The sequence below is a fragment of the Chiloscyllium plagiosum genome, chromosome 39, assembly GCF_004010195.1.
Source record: "Chiloscyllium plagiosum isolate BGI_BamShark_2017 chromosome 39, ASM401019v2, whole genome shotgun sequence".
NCBI classification, from domain to species: domain Eukaryota; kingdom Metazoa; phylum Chordata; class Chondrichthyes; order Orectolobiformes; family Hemiscylliidae; genus Chiloscyllium; species Chiloscyllium plagiosum.
The window spans coordinates 12,522,056-12,537,851 of NC_057748.1; the positions used below are offsets into that span (position 1 = coordinate 12,522,056).

Consider the following 15,796-nt stretch of genomic DNA (forward strand, 5'->3'; position numbering starts at 1 on the left):
AGCGGTTCAAGAAGGCAGCTCACCCCTACCTTCTCAAGGGGCAACTAGAGACAGACAATAAATGCTGGGCCCAGCCAGCGATGCCCACATCCCACAGATGATTTTTTAAAACAATCTGACATGATCAGTAAGAAGCCTGTTTGATACTCTGGCCCAAGGATGCTGAGACTGGTTGTTGTACCCAGCTCCTGACCTGGCTGTGTGAAATGCAGTCAAGTAACAAATCAAACCATCTACATCTCTATGGCACAGGTCACCTTTAGGCATTCTCATGGAGGAATCAGATGAGTTGTGTGGGAACTGCACTCTTAAAGATTTGACAACTGGTGTCGACATTACTTATAAGATAAGAAACTCCTGCGAGTAATTCCCAAAGTTCACCTGATGCATCAACAGGAAACTTATTCTCTTCAGTTGTTTGTTGTCACCTTAATTTTGGATGGCTGGTTGGGTCTTTGGTTGCTTCTTCTCTGACTTTCAGGTCTCCCTCAGTCCACGTCTGAGTGATATCCATTTGTCTTCTTTCTCTTCTGTACTCTCAATTCCTCCTTCAGCTGCGGCCAAGACAGGTTTGTCGGGTCACTGTTTCTGAGCTTGTACTTGACTGTCCGTCTATCTGTACTTAACAATCCTTTGGGCGGCACGGTGGCCCAGTGGTTAGCACTGCTGCCTCACAGTACCAGGGACCTGGGTTCGATCCCACATTTGGGCAACTGTCTGTGTGGAGTTTGCATGTTTTTCCACTGTGTTTGCATGGGATTCCTCTGGGTGCTCTCGCAGTCCAAATATGTGCAGGTTAGGCAGATTGCCCACAGTTATAGGGACAGGATAGAGTTTGGGTGGGATGCCCTTTGAAGCGTTAGTGTGACTTGATGGGCCAAATGGCCTACTTCCACCCAGAAGGTGCGATCTGGAGATCTTTGGTGAATTTCTGCAGTGCACCTTGTAGACAGTATACCCTGCTGCTACTGAGTGTCGGTGGTGGAGGGAGTAGGAGCGTAATGGATGTGGCGCCAATTAAGCAGGCTGCTCTGTCCTGGATGGTGACAAGCTCCTTGATGCCAGCTGTGACTCAGTGGGCCACACTTTTGCCCATAAGTCAAAGAGATTGTATGACTCTTTGGATTCCTGAACCTCTGCCCTTGATCTGTCTCACTTGTCCATGCAATCACGCTTGGACGTTTGCATTGGACTTCCAAAGGTACCTCAACATGGATCAAGAGGGTAAGCCTTCAATCTGCCTGACCTGCTGCGCTTTTCCAGCAACACATTTTCAGCTCTGATCTTCAGCATCTGCAGTCCTCACTTTCTCCTCCTAACTGATTACGTTCCCATGAGGCTCTCTTCTCTGTAATATACTTAGTGAGGGGGGGGTAGGGGGGGGGGGATTATTGATAGGGAGATGCAGAGAGCAAAATGAAACAAAACTCTCACATCGATTTTTGTTTCCTCCTTCCAGACTGTCTCTTGTGACGTTACCATTCCTCAGAGGCTCAGGGCTGACGTCTGGATTCGTAAAATGTGAATACAGATCACAGACTCAAGGTTTCGCCTTTGATTCATGAGGTAAAACTAGTGAATTCAAAAGAAGTGTCATTGCCCAGACAGTAATGAGAATATTAAAAAAAAATGCATGACCATGTAGAGTGGTTGAGTGGTAGGACAGCTGTGCTTGATGGGGAAAGTAGGTAACTGTAAGTGCTAGATACCTAGCATAAAAAACAGAAAACATTAGCAATACTCCATAGGTCAGGCAGTATCGCTTGAGAGAGGAACAGAGTTCACATCATAGGGTGGTGAACACTAATTAGAATTAGGGAAATTTAGAGATGTCACAGTTTTCAGCAAGGGTGGTTGGGATCAAGGCAAGAGGAGAATCTGTGATAAGGTGGAAGACAGGAGATTGGATTATCAGAAAAGAGAATATATGACAGAAGATATTTAAAAGTTCATTTGTGGGATGTGGGCGTCGCTGGCTGGCCAGCATTTATCGCCCATCCCTAGGTGCCTTTGAAGTGTCTTTGTAGCGATTGGTACAACTGAATGGCTTGCCAGGCCATTTCAAAGGATATATGAGAGTCCACCTGTGGGTCTGGAGTCACATGTAGGCCAGACCAGGTAAGGATGGCAGATCTCCTTCCCTGAAAGACATCAGTGAACCAGATCGGTTTCTCTGACAACTGACAGTAGTTTCATGGTCATCAGTGAATTCTTAACGCCAAATATGTTTTAAATGAAATTCAAATTCCACCATCTGGAGGATTCAAACCCAGGTCCCCAGAAAATGAGCTGAATTTCTGGCTGAATAATCTGGTAATAATACCACTGGGCCATCACCTACCCTAATTTCCTTGTTCACAGAAAATAGAGGCAGGGCAGTAAAGAAATAAAAATGATGTTTTTAGGAACGTATTCAACTAATTTAACAATTTATGGAATTCCACAGTGCAGAAAGAGGCCATTCGACCCACCATGTTTGTAATGGCTCCTGAAAAAGCTACCCAGCTAGTCGCATTCCCCAGGCGCTATCCCTATAGCTCTCTAGGTTAATTATTTTTAAATATGTGCAGAACAACCTCAATTATCCGAACGAAACAGATGGGGAGTATTTTGATCGGATAACTGAGTGTTCGGATAACTGATTGTTCGGATAACGGATAACGTTTTTACAGGACCTTGAGACCTTGTTCGGATAATCCGAAATTAGGATAATTGATTTTCGGATAACCGAGGTCGTTCTGTACTAAGCTCAGTTTTGAAACCACTGATGAAATGTACCTCCACCACTCTCCCAGGAGGCACATTCCAAAACTTGGAAGTGAAAATAAGGGAAAAGCCACAAGGGAGAAAAGAACAAATAAGAGACAGAATTAATTGTTAAGTTCAAATGGCTACAAAGTTGTAAAATGGGAAATGTGATGCTTTCCTTAATCTTGTGTTCAGCCTCACTAGGACAGCGCACAGGTCGTGGACAGAGAGGTCAGTGTGAGGGAAATGTGGAGGATTAAAATTGCAGGGCACAGGAAGCATCGCTCTTGTGATGCAGCAGTAGTGTCCCTACCTCTGAGGCAGGAGGCTCAGATTCAACTTCCACCTACTCCCAATGTGTATCACAACAGATCTGAGCAGGTTAATTAAAAATATTTAGAATCGTAAGGAGAAGAAAATGGTCACATGATAGAGTATAACATTAAACAATATTATTCAGCAGAGCCTCACTCTAGTCCAATGTCTCCTCAAATTCATTTCAGGATTTATTTTGTCGTGAATTTCAGCAATCTGTCTTTAAACTGTTGGTTACATTCCCTGCCTTGGTTGCTCTGAACGATTGAGCAATTCAGTAGAAAGACTGGTGGAGGATGTTCTGTGATACGTCCTGCACTCATAGCTCTGTACCCAACCACCAAAGGAGACAGCAGCATGGCTCTGAAAGCGACTCTCTCAGAACATGTAACACCTTCCTTCTCATCTCCTCACCATCCTCAGTCTGGTGCTGCACCGCTGCATCACAAGAATGATTTAATAAAAGAGATTCATACTTTCTGGTTAAACAAACTGTCCGGAAGTGTTATTACATACCTCTGGAGTGGACAAGATTTGGGTTGGGTGTTCAAGCCCAGAGGTAGGAGCATTACCACTGCACCACAGGAGGTCCTAATTCCGCCACTATCCTGTTTAATGTTTTCAGCCATGGATTGTTTGTTTGAAGCTGTCTCTGAGTTTGAAGGTTTTGGATTCATAGTCCTGTCCACTCGGACTGAGTAGGCTGCTGCTTCACCTCAGCACTGAGGGGGCCTGGCATTGATCAAAGGTCCATCTTTTGGATGAGGCATTAACTAACAATCTTATCTACTCTCTCAGGTGGACATATAACATCCCATGGCCTTGTTTGTGGGACTGGCTTGTGCAAAATGGCTGCCACATTACCACAGAGACGACACTTAAAGGGCTGCAGAGTGTTTTGAGAAATCCAGAAGGTGCTTTATAAATGCAATTGCTTCCTTTCCAACAGTTTCAATTCTCTCTAAATTAAGCACTGTGTGGTTCCGATCACATCTCTACTCCTCACTGACCCAGTTTGATTCCCAGCATCTTCAAGGCATATTTAGCAACCGTCAATTAAATGATGCTCAAACGAAGATCTCTGACGTCAATGTTTTAAGTTTCAATCAACATGTTTTATAAAGATATCATGTAAACATGCCTTGGTCCAGCAAGGCTTTTGAACTGGGATTCTGCCCTTGCATAACCATAGATTTCATATTGTTCCTACAGTGCAGAAAGAGGCTATTTGTCCCATCAAGTCTGAGCATCCCATCCAGACCATCTCTGTAACCCCACATTTACAATGGCTAACCCACCTAGCCCGGATATGCAGGGCAACTTAGCATGGCCGGTCCACCTAACTTGCACACCTTTGGATGGTGGGAGGAAACCGGAGCACCCGGAGGAAACCAATACAGGTACGGGGAGAATGTGCAAGCCCCACACAAATAGCTGCCTGAGGCTTGAATTGAACCTGGGTCCCTGGCACTGTGAGGCAGCAGTGTTAACCACTGAGCGAGCGTGCTACTTTTTATCTATAACTTTGTCTGTACTTCCATTGACTTTCTCAGCTCCTTTGAAACCCCATTTCTCACGAAGTCAATGCGGCATCTGAAGTGCCTATATTTTGCACTGAAATCATGGAGTGGGCTAAACCCATGACCTTTTGACTCAGCTAAGTGTGTTACCACCAAACCAAGCTGACACTGCTCTTTATCCTGCCTCCCTATGGTGTAGCATATTTTAGCAGAGAGTGCCTGTTGAGTCAGTTGTAAATTGAGATGAAAAGATACTGATTGCTAATGTTGTCAGTTCCATCTGGATTGTCATGTCAGGAAAGAAAGATGCTCTCGGCACTCCTGAGTATTGTGTCGTCCATAATCCACATGACCCTCTCTGTGGAGATACAACAATCCATTCTATCCTTGGATTCAATTTCTTACTTTCAGTCACAGAGTCATAGAGAAGTACAACACGGAAACAGGCCTTTCGGTCCAACTCATCCATGCCGACCAGATATCCTAAATTAATCTAGTCCCATTTGCCTTCATTTGGCACATATCCCTCTTAAACCCTTCCTATTCATATACCCATCCAGATGCCTTTTAAATGTTGTAATTGTACCAGCCTCCACCACTTCCTCTGGCAGCTCATTCCATACACGTACCACCCTCTGTGTGAAAAAGTTGTCTGTCAGGTCCCTTATTTATCTTTTCCCTCTCACCTTAAACATATGCTCTTTGGTTTTGGACTCTCCTACCCTGGGGAAAAGATCTTGGCTGTTCACCCAATCCATGCCCCTCATGATTTTATAAACCTCTGTAAGGTCACCCCTCAGCCTCCAACACTCCAGGCAAAACAGCCCCAGCCTTTTCAGCTTCTCCCTGTAGCTCAAATCCTCCAACCCTGGCAACATCCTTGTAAACCTTTTCTGATCCTTTTCAGATTTCACAACATTTTTCCTGTAACTGGCAACCCAGAATTGAACACAGTCTTCCAAAATTGGCCTAACCGATGTCCTGTACAGCCGCAACATGACCTCCCAACTCTTATACTTTCTGTGAACTTTACATTTGACTGAGATTGGCAAGACTTGAGCTTATATCCAGAGAGGGACGGATCTTGTGGTTCAATAGTAGTGGCGTACACAATCCAGGTTCAAGTCTCATATATCCTGGAGTTGTGTCCAAAAAGCTTGGTTAAAAAATAGCTAAAGTGATCGAGGAGTTTAAGGTGCTGGATCAGAGCTCCAGCCATTAACAATAAGGGATGTGTTGTTGTACAGTCATCTATCATGTCCCCAGAGTAAGCAATGCACATGTGACATCTGGCTTTGGGAGCAAAAGGAGGGAAGAGACTATTGAACACAGGGGCACTCTTCTTACATCTGAGGGAGAAAATCCATGATCAACTGGATTATCAGGGTGGCACGGTGACTCAGTGGTTAGCACTGCTTCCTCACAGCGCCAGGGACCCAGGTTCGGTTCCAGCCTTGGGCGATTATCTGTGTGAAGTTTGCATATTCTCCCCGTGTCTGTGTGGGTTTCCTCCGGGTGCTCCGATTTCCTCCCACAGTCCAAAGATGTGCAGGTAAGGGTGGATTGCCCATGGGAAATCGCGCACAGTGTTCAGGGATGTGTAGGTTAAGTCAGGGGAAATGTAGAGTAATAGGGGAATGGGTTTGGGTGGGATATTCTCCAGAGGGTCGTTGTGGACTTGCCCGGCCAAATGGCCTGTTTCCACACTGTAGGGTTTCAATGAAGTCTCACTCTGCCCCCAGTATGCTTGAGCAGATTGGTGAAAATATCTCCACAGAGAGGGCAGTTTGGGGTATCAATGGAGAGCAAATTGCAGGCACCATGCCCTTGTTTTTTTGCCAGATGGCTGAGAGTCCTCAAAAGTGCAACCCCCACGACTGCATATGTTCAGAAAGCCATCTCTGCAGTAGGAAATAGATGTACTGTTTGTTTAAAATCACTTTTAAAGATATTATTTTGCTTGATAAAAAAAATCCTCACTCACAGAATTGCCACTGCAGAATGAAATTTTCTAGCTGCAATGAGGCGGGAGCTAAAAATGACTTTTTTTTGTTATGAGCTGCTCTTGTGTTTGTGAGTCCGTACTTTTAATATCCAGTGCGCTGCACGCAGAATGTATCAATATTAATCTGATGCCAGTGCCGCTGGGGGTGCAGTGAAACCCCTAATTCAAACATTTTTTCAATAGCTGTCTTTAAAACAAAAGACCGGCATTTATATAAATGCCCTATAGATCTTTAAATGCAGTTTCATGTTGTCGTTGTTTTAATGCAGCTGCGTGGCTATAATATTGACACAGCAAGGTCTCAGAGATGGGATAAGTGAAGTAACTTCACAGAGGCCAGTTTCCTGTCACCAATTACTTACAGGTGGAGAGTTCCTTGACACTGATCCAGCTCCCTCAGAGCCAGCTCTCAGCAAACAGAACCCCTGACACTCCTGTTTATTTTTATTTTTTAAATTTTATTAAACAGTACAAAATACAGTGAACAATAAACAGAAAGCAGCAGTTCACAAAAAAAACCCCACTATATACAAGGGAAAAGGCAGCAAATCCAAACCCCAAGCCCCACTGTTCAACCCGTTTTCAGGGAGAGGAGGACAAACCTCAAATCCCACTTCCAATGATCACAAAGGTAACAGTAACAAAACACAGGCAAGACAGTGCAATCAAATGAGAAACAGTGCATAGAACACAAACTCAGTATAGCTATAAAAGATACCTGACACCCATCCACGCCACATACGGATCAGACAGTCCTTGGCTACCGTTTCTGCAGGATAGTCATCGGCCTTCCAGTCTCTGGACTACCTGAGGCAGCTTTCCCATGAGCTGGTTGTTGGCCTTCTGGTCTCCAGTCGCCCTGCGTACTGACTGACCCTCCCCAGCCCACTTTCCTCCAGGATGGACATCAGCCACTGGCTTCTGATCCCCTCACGTACTGACCAAACCACCCCCCCGACCTGCTTTCCTACAGTTGGCCTGTCAGCCTTCTAGCACCCCGCCACCCCGCATACTGCCTGACCCTTTCTCCTGGCCAGCCTTCCTATGGACCGGCCATCGGCTGTCTGGCTCCCAGCCTCCCTGCATACTGACCAGTCCTCCCTGGTCAGCTTTCCTATGGGCTGCCGTCGCCACCTGGCTCAGCCTCCCCACAGACTGACGGGCCTGCCCTATACCGGCTTTTCTGTGAGGACGCTATCAGTTTCCTGGCCCTCAGGCTCCTCCCGGTCCGCTTTCCACCAGGCCGGTCATCAACCCTCCAGCTACCGGTTGCCCCGCGTACTGATTTGCCCACTCTGGCCCACATTCAATTAATTACAAATCCGACATACATTACCAGGATTCACAAAATCCTCACTACAGTTTCCAGTACCAAGGCAGAGTCCACGCCCGAAGGCAGCAAAGGCATGTCCTGCAGCACACACACAGGTATTCAACCTCTCTTGAGGCCTGGTCCATCCATAGAGAACCAGGCTCACTCACAGGATCCAGTACACTGTGAAGCTGCAGTTAACTCACAGACGTATGGTCCACTCCTGAATACCCAGCGTACACGTGGGTATTCAGTCTCCACAGAGGCCTGGTCCATCCAAAGGACCAGGCCCACTCACAGGAACACAGTACACTGTAAAGGTGCAGTTAACTCACAGGGGTTTGGTCCTCTCCAGGATGCAGAGTCCACTCCAGGATGCAGCAATTGTTCACCTCCCAGCACACACACAGATGTTCAATCTTTACAGAGGCCTAGTCACCCACAAAGGGCCAGGCCTACCCATACAGGAACAGCTCATCTGGAAAGATGTATTGTCTCACAAAGGCTCTGTCCAAACACCAAAAAAGTGAAAACACATTAAAAAAAACAAAGAAACCAGAGTGTAAGGACTAAGCCCTGCCACAAAATAACATAGTCCTTTTCTCAAAATAAAGGAGAAAAGAGTAACACACAGACTGTTTCCTAATGAGAACTGAGTTATACCTGTAACACACTGACTCTTTAAATCAGCCAGTTTGAAAGTCAGTCCTCAATAAAAAGGAATGCCAGTTAACAAACTGGCTATATAATAGGAATCAGTTTCCTCCAGAACAAACAGAAACCAACAACATCAGTACACTCTGGATGTAGGCAGCCAGCTCAGAGTCAGTCTCCTCCCTGACACAAATGGAGAGTCCTTGATAGTGATCCAGCTCCCTCAGAGCTAGCTCTCAGAGTGAACAGAACCCTGGACCCCCCTGTTTATAACTGACAGCCAGGGCTCCCTGATTGGACCGGGCTAACAGCCCCAATCAGGGAACTCACATTCAATGAGGTGCAGCTGGTTTATCTCATTACATTCACCACAATGAGGCCAGTTGGACAGATGCCTTCCCTTGATGCTGCATGATTCCATTTTGGATCACTGATCTCATAGAATCCCTACAGTGCCCACACTGACCCTCCGAAAAAGATCCCACCCAGACCCCCCATCCTCGTAACCCTGCATTGCCCATGGCCAATCTACTTGACCTCTCCATCTTTGGATTGTGGGAGGAAACACAGACACGGGGAGAATGTGCAAAATCCACACAGACAGTTACCCGAGGCTGGAATTAAACTGAGGTCTCTGGAGCTGTGAGGCAGCAGTGCTAACCACTGTGCCACCTTGATCTGTGTGGGAGATTTGCACCAGTGCTGCTTGGTTAGAGGTTAGATCCTGATCTTTTCCTTTTCTCATAGCCCACTCTCAATCCAGTGATGTTGAGCAGAAATTGGACACAGGTTTGCCACTGGTGCTCTGAGATTAAGTGTGGTGCATGATGGGGAGTCTGAATGTAGTGTGGATTTTTGTGTAAGCGCACCACCAAAAAGAAGAAGTAAGACTTGCATTTAAACCATGCTTTTAGGACCACAGGATATTTCAAAACACCCTGCAGCCAATAAAATTCCTTTAGAGTGTAGCCGTTGATTTAATGTAGGATATGGGATAGTCAATTTGCTCACATCTAGTTCCTACAAAGAGCACTATGATAACAACAGAAGATTTATGTTTTTAATGACATTGGTTAGGTGATAAACATTAGCCTTGTTTTCTCTTCTTTGGAATGTTGCTGTGGGAGCCATTACATCCAGAGCAAGTGAGGCCCTTGGTTCAACATCTCGCCTGAAAGGTGCTGTCCTGACAGTAGGAGAAAGTGAGGACTGCAGATGCTGGAGATCAGAGTCAAAAAGTGTGGCACGAAGAAAGCACAGCAGGTCAGGCAGCATCTGGGAGCAGGAGAATTGACGTTTCGGGCATAAGACATTCCTGATGAAGGTTTGTGCCAAAACGTCGATTCTCCTGCTCCTCAGCTGCTGCCTGACCAACTATGCTTTTCCAGTGTCCCACTTTTCAACTATATCAGTGGCTGTATCAGGTATTGTATTCTACAGAAAGAATGATGCAAAGCATTGTAATTGTATTCTTGGCAGAAGTTATATTGTCAGCATCCTGAGGGATTACCGTTGACTAGAAACTGAATCGATAAATACTATGAGTGTAGATCAGGTCAGAGTTTGGGAACTTTGTGGTGAGTAACTCACCTCCTGATTACCCAAGTCCTATTCTCCAAGGCACATATCAGGAATATGAGAGATTACTGTAATGGGTTACAACATTTAAGAAGGTCCAGGCAGTCCAGGATAAAGAATCCCATTTGACTGTCAACCGACTCCTTCAACAGTTGTTCCCTTAACCACTGATGCACAGTCGCAGCAGTGTGTACCACCTACAAGATTCACTGCAGTAGCTCACCAAAGTTTCTTCAACAGCGCATCCAAACCTATGATCTCCAACACCTAAAGAGGAAGAAAAGCAGAGATATGGGAATCACTGTTCTTTCACTGTTGCTGGCTCAAAATCCGGGATCTCCATCCCTAACGGTGCTGTGGGTATTCCAACACCCCGTGGACTGCAGTGATCAAAGAAAACAACAGCACATTTTTCAAAAAGCATTTAGGGACAGGAAACAAATTACTAGCCTAGCCAGTGATGTCCACATTCTGTGAAAGAATACATAAATAGTTGCATCAAAAATATTTTATCAAGACTTAATTGAATATTAAGACTCATTAGATAAGTGTCTAATGAAATTTCGAGTATCTTAATACAGTTATTTTTAAAATTCCAGAATTTCAAATAGATTCAAAAACTACTACGTACAGTTGGCTGAAACAACCTACTTAAACAGCATAATGTACGGATTTCGATATTAATCATTGTATAATTGGTTTTACATTTATCAGGTTATATAAGCTTTTAACTGTCTTATTATGGAGGAGTTACAAGAACCCTGTTGAGCTGCTCATTGTCTACTGATTCCACTTAGAGCTAGAGGGAGCAGGTTTGAAGGATGCTGTTCCCAAAGGACTGAAGAAGGATTTCCAGCCTCTCAATTTTAACTCATTACAGGGAGATGTTTGTGTCATTGGCCAGTCAGTGTGTTATGACACAGGGTAAACCTCTCTGCTAATTTAAACCAGCGACATAGAAAAAGTTCACCTCACACTGTAATCTGTTAAAATTCCAGAGGCAAAGAACTATCTCAGAGGTCACTAGTTAAAGTGGAAATTAGCAATTGTATTCCTTGAGTCCAACAGAGAATATTAAAACCAACAACTGTTTACAACTCCTTTCTCGTAAACCTATCTTTTACCTCCCACTCTATAATACTGCTCCGATAAAAAAATTCCCGATTAAGATTCAAAAGAAAATAATCACATTTCAAAAAACCGGTCAGCTTTGTCGATTCTCCTTTGTAGATTTTCCTCTGTAGTTTTTCTCTAGGTCGGTTTCAATGTTCTGCTGCACAAATGTCTTATGGACAGGTACCTTTCAGAGAGCTGTTCAACTAGCAATCTATATTTGTGGATATCCTTGGTAGTTCTCCTTCTAACTGTTCAAAATGTCCAATTTTATACCCAAAACATCAGATCTTTCATTGGTTTTAATATTATCAAAGCACTAAATTCAAATTTGATCAGAGTTTGGCATCTTGGGGCAAAATGTAAACTGATTGGCCAAATTTCAATTTGTTTCTGTTTCATGGCAACTCATCTGCAGGTATTTGTTTCAACCAAGTGTTATATTGTTACCTTGTTCAGGACTCTCTGTGCTTTGTCAGTCCTTGCTAGCTGTTCAGCTCTCTTAAAGGTACAGTCCACCTCCACATCTTCCGAACAAGTATAAATGACAAAGGCTGCAGGTTTCCTCTGAGTTTCATTGACGATACTCATGTCACCTTGATGGAAGGGCTTCTGAATCTAACATTCACATACTGGCTGAATGCCTTTTTTTTACTTTAGGAGGTGACTTTATACAAGTTTATACATGAGGGGTATAGATAGGGTTAATGGCAGGTGGGTTTTCCCTAGGATGGAGCATTTCAAGTCTAGGGGGGCACACTCTTAAGGTGAGGGGAGCGAGATTTAAAAAAGACACGAGGGATAATTTTTTTTCCACAGTGGGTGGTTCGTGTGTGGAATGAACTTCCTGAAGAAGAGATGGATGTGGGCACAACATCTTGTTTAAAAGACATTTGGATAAGTGCATGAATAGGAAAGGTTTGGAGGGATATGGGCCAGGAGCAGGCAGGTGGGACTAGTTTAGTTTGGGATTATGGTCGGTATGGACTGGTTGGGCCGAAGGGTCTGTTTCCGTGCTGTTTGACTCCATGACTTCTTCTTCAAGCCTGGGACAATTTATTTATGATTTTTGGCAAGAGATTACGGCTGAATTGATCAAGAAATTGGCTGTTTCAGATATGGTGACACTCAGGTAAGGCTTCTCGCCTTGATCTCTCTGAGATTTGTAGCGCGGTTCTTTGAGAATTGTCTGCACTATGTCTCTCTGGTGCTCCAGTTTGTCCGAGCTTCCTTCCCACCTGGAAGTACTGACCACTACCAGGAACTTCCACCCCCCCCCCCCCCCCCCCCTCAGGGATTCCCGGCGCAGGTGTCAACTTTAAAGCCCAGCTTTGCACCAGGTCAAGTGCTACTGTCCAGGAGTTGCCCTTCACCCTGCACATATTAGGATGGGAAACAAAATGAAACACTGCTCAGGGCACACAGGTGCTATGGCTACCATTTCAGACCTGATAGAGGTTTGTAAAATCATGATGGGCACAGCTGAGGTGAATAGCAAAGACCTTTTCCCTAGCATTGGGGAGTCCAAAACTAAAGGGCATAGGTTTAAGGTCAGAGGAGAAAGGTTTAACAGAGACCTGAGGGGGCACCATTTTCACACCCAGGGTGGTTCACAAGTGGAATAGATTAGAATTCCTACAGTGTGAAAAACAGACCCTTCGACCCAGCGAGTCCACACCAACCCTCCAAAGAGTAACCCCATTCTCCCCCTGACTAACACACCTAACCTACACTGCCCTGAACACGATGGGCAATTTAGCATGGCCAATTCACCTAACCTGCACATCTTTGGAATGTGGGAAAACAACACACACAGACACAGGGAGAACGTGTAAACTCCACACAGACAGACACCCAAAGCTAGGATCAAACCCAGGTCCCTGGTGTGGAGAGCTAGCAGTGCCAGCCACTGAGCCACCATGCCATCCCAGGAGCAGTGGTGGACACAGGTACAGTTATAACATTTAAAAAGCATTTGTATGGGCATATGAATAGGAAAGGTTTCACAGGAAATGGGCTAAATGCAAGCAGGTGGGACTGAGTTTAGCTTGGAAAATTTGGTCAGCACGGATGAATTGGACCAAAGGGTCTGTTTCCATGCTGTGTCTCTGTGACGTAATAAATTGCTATTTAAGAACCAAGTCATACAGCGTACTCTTTCCATTTTAGAACCCTGTCTAGTCTTCCAGCAAAGCATGTGAAGGCTTTGGACGGGGTTCAGAAAAGATTTATTGCAATGGGTCCAGAAATGAGGGATTTCAGTTAGAGTCATAGAGTCATACAGCACTTGGAAAGACAAGGCTGACAAGAGATTTGATTGAGGTGTTCCAAATCAAGAAGGCTTTAAAGATATCAGACTGGAATAAATTTTTCCCATTGGCAGGGCCAGAGGATGCTGATTTAAGTTGTTCGGTAAAAAGAACCAAAGATGACTCGAGAAAACCTTTCTTTAACGTAACGGGTGATTAGGAAACACTGCAGATGATGGACGCAGATTCAATTGTAGCTTTTGATGGGTGAGCATCTGAAGGGAAAAGGGCCTGAGGAAAGGGTGAGCATGTGAGATGAGGTAAATTGCTCCTGCAGAGTGCTAGCTTAGCCCCGATAGGTGGGACATCTTTCCTGTAATCGTGCAAATATGCTGTTTGAGTTGTGCAAATTATTTAAAGCATTTATGAAAAGGAAATTCTTCCAGTGCTGTATAAAGCTAAAATGTCAAAGGTTATTGCTATTATAAATTTTAAGTACATCACAGGATAAGGAGCTGTGCAGGATAATGCCTTTGAGGGAGGTCAGCCATGGTCTAGTTGAATAGTGGAACAGTCTCAAAGGGCTGAATGGCATACTCCTGATTCTATTTTCTAAGCCCCTGTTGGCTAATGTTAAGTGTAGTCAATCTTCTGGAAATGCGTCAAGAGTGCTTTCCTTTATTGGTCAGAGTATTGAGTACAGGTGTTGGGAGGTCATGTTGTGGCTGTACAAGACATTGGTTAGGCCACTGTTGGAATATTGCGTGCAATTCTGGTCACCTTCCTATCGGAAAGATGTTGTGAAACTTGAAACAGTTCAGTAAAAATTTACAAGGATATTGCCTGGGTTGGAGGGTTTTGAGCTATAGGGAGAGTTTGAACAGGCTGGGGCTGTTTTCCCTGGAGCATCGGCGGCTGAGGGGTGACTTTATAGAGTTTTATAAAATCATGAGGGGCGTGGATAGAGTAAATAGACAAAGTCTTTTCAGTGGGGTGGGGGAGTCCAGAACTAGAGGGCATAGATTTAGGGTGAGATATAAAAGAGATCTAAGGGGCAACTTTTTCACGCAGAGTGTGGTACGTGTATGGAATGAGCTGCCAGAGGAAGTGGTGGAGGCTGGTACAATTGCAACATTTAAAAGGCATTTGGATGGGTATATGAACAAGAAGGGTTTGGAGGGATATGGGCTGGGTGCTGGCAGGTGGGACTAGATTGGGTTGGGGTATTTGCTTGGCATGGACGAGTTGGATCGAAATGTCTGTTTCCGTGCTGTACATCTCTATGACTCTATGATTCTAAAAGCCTTAAGAACAAAATGTTAAGGTACCACACAGTAAAATAACTCGTATCTCAGGCTTGAGGCAACTAACAGTGATGGCACATACTTGTCAGGGCCAATGAAATGACAGTTCTTTACTTGAGGAAAGAAAACTGCAGATGCAGGAGGTTTTCCAATTCTGACAAATTCCATTTATATCTAAATTCTTCCTTTTGTGATACAGCTTTTGTTTAAAAATGATCACTGTCACACAACATCCTATGATCTTCTCGATAATAACAAATGAAAACACATCTGTAATCCCTACCCTTCACCCAACAGCATCTCACAATGGTTTAGAATAACTTGCTTTCAGTCATTCTCTGTGAACGCAGATATAAAGAAAAAACCCCTGAGGTTTGAAGTGAGATTAAAGACGTTCAGTAATGTGTGCATCGTTCTTCGTGAGCAGTCTGTCCATAAACAAAACCTTTCATTACCTCCTCGGACAAAATGTGAGCCCTCTCCAGAGGGCAATCAAAGAAGGTGAAGTGTCATTAGGGGATATGTGAGTGCATTGGTCATGTAATCCTGAGGACCAGACTAATTCTCTTAGGACATGGGCTCAAATCCCACCATGGCACCTCGTGGAACTTAAATTCAATTAGTAAAATCTGGAATTGAAAGTCCCAATAAACATACCTGCCAATGATAATGCTTTATTTATCCTATTACATTGCTCAATTGTTCTGTGTTAAATTGTGTGAGTCTGGTAACTGATCTATAATCACGAAGCCAAATTGGTTAGGCCTGAGAGTTACATATTGGAACAACATCGAAAGTAGTGGCAGCATTTTTTAGGCATTGTGTAAAGCTTTGTAAATGATGTCATTGAGTCATAGAGAAGTATAGCACAGAAACGGAGCCTTCGGTCCAACTCGCCCATGCCGTCCAGATATCCCAACCCAATCCAGTCCTATTTGCCAGCACTTAACCCATATCCCTCCAAACCCTTCCTATTCATATACCCATCCAGATGCCTT

At 44.4% G+C, this 15,796-nt stretch overlaps 1 protein-coding gene across 5 annotated transcripts in view; it reads left to right on the plus strand.

The window, feature by feature from the left end:
- The window catches only part of LOC122542246 (protein phosphatase 1 regulatory subunit 29-like), a 407,579-nt gene that overhangs the window by 309,620 nt on the left and 82,163 nt on the right, over nucleotides 1-15,796 (plus strand). For 4 of the 5 annotated variants that reach the window (XM_043679788.1, XM_043679784.1, XM_043679786.1 and 1 more), the window contains one exon: nucleotides 1,460-1,566. The exons of the other annotated variant lie outside the window; for it this stretch is intronic. The gene's annotated coding sequence lies outside the window, so the exon portion shown is untranslated. The remainder of the gene's footprint in view (nucleotides 1-1,459; nucleotides 1,567-15,796) is intronic. 5 annotated transcript variants of the gene reach the window in all.